Source organism: Euprymna scolopes, chromosome 1 (genome assembly GCF_053919585.1).
Source record: "Euprymna scolopes isolate OS-2025 chromosome 1, ASM5391958v1, whole genome shotgun sequence".
Taxonomy (NCBI): domain Eukaryota; kingdom Metazoa; phylum Mollusca; class Cephalopoda; order Sepiida; family Sepiolidae; genus Euprymna; species Euprymna scolopes.
In genome coordinates this window covers 34,848,873-34,849,533 of record NC_136482.1, presented here as the reverse complement: position 1 = coordinate 34,849,533, position 661 = coordinate 34,848,873, and the positions used below count along the sequence as shown (strand labels likewise).

Below are 661 nucleotides of genomic sequence, written 5' to 3'. Positions count from 1 at the left end.
TAATTATGATGACAACTTAGTTTTCTGCAAGTATAGTGAAAGATTGAAATGCAATATTTCAAGAGAGGCATAAGTTTAATCTCAAATCAAATGCACTTATAAGCATAAATATGTCAACACTTCACAACCTGAATCCTTTGATCATGTTATATGAAATAAAACCCTGGTACACAGATTATAATTTATATATATTATCATAAATCTTATTTAAATTTACTCTAAGGAAGTAATAGAAATACAGTATTTCTAAATATTAATTAGTATTACCTAAAAACAGAGTAAATATACGGTACAATCACGTTGACACACCGGTTCTCGTCAGATTACCGAAGTTAAGCAACGTTGAGCCTGGCCAGTATCAGATGGGTGACCATTTGGGAAGGCGAGGCGCTGTATGTACCGCGAGGTAAAATACCTGGTTCAGAAACTTGCGCGGTCTATCCTTAGCATCTATCCTAAGCTGTAACAGGCACCCCATCTAGAGTGATGACGTCACGATAAAAATACCCTTGATAACCCTGGCAAAGCATCAATTATTCAGCTACCGACAAGATCTGAATTACACTACAAACTCGTGTAGTAAGTTCGATCTCGGATGCGGCCGCGCTGGATGGATGGATAAACGGAGAACATGAATCTACCTTTCGAGAAGTTGTTAAGT

The 661-nt window shown here is 37.2% G+C and overlaps 1 pseudogene; it reads left to right on the top strand.

Moving 5' to 3' along the window:
• Window positions 1-282: 282 nt before the first annotated feature.
• Window positions 283-399, top strand: LOC145283829 (5S ribosomal RNA; annotated as a pseudogene).
• The last annotated feature ends 262 nt before the right edge of the window (window positions 400-661 follow it).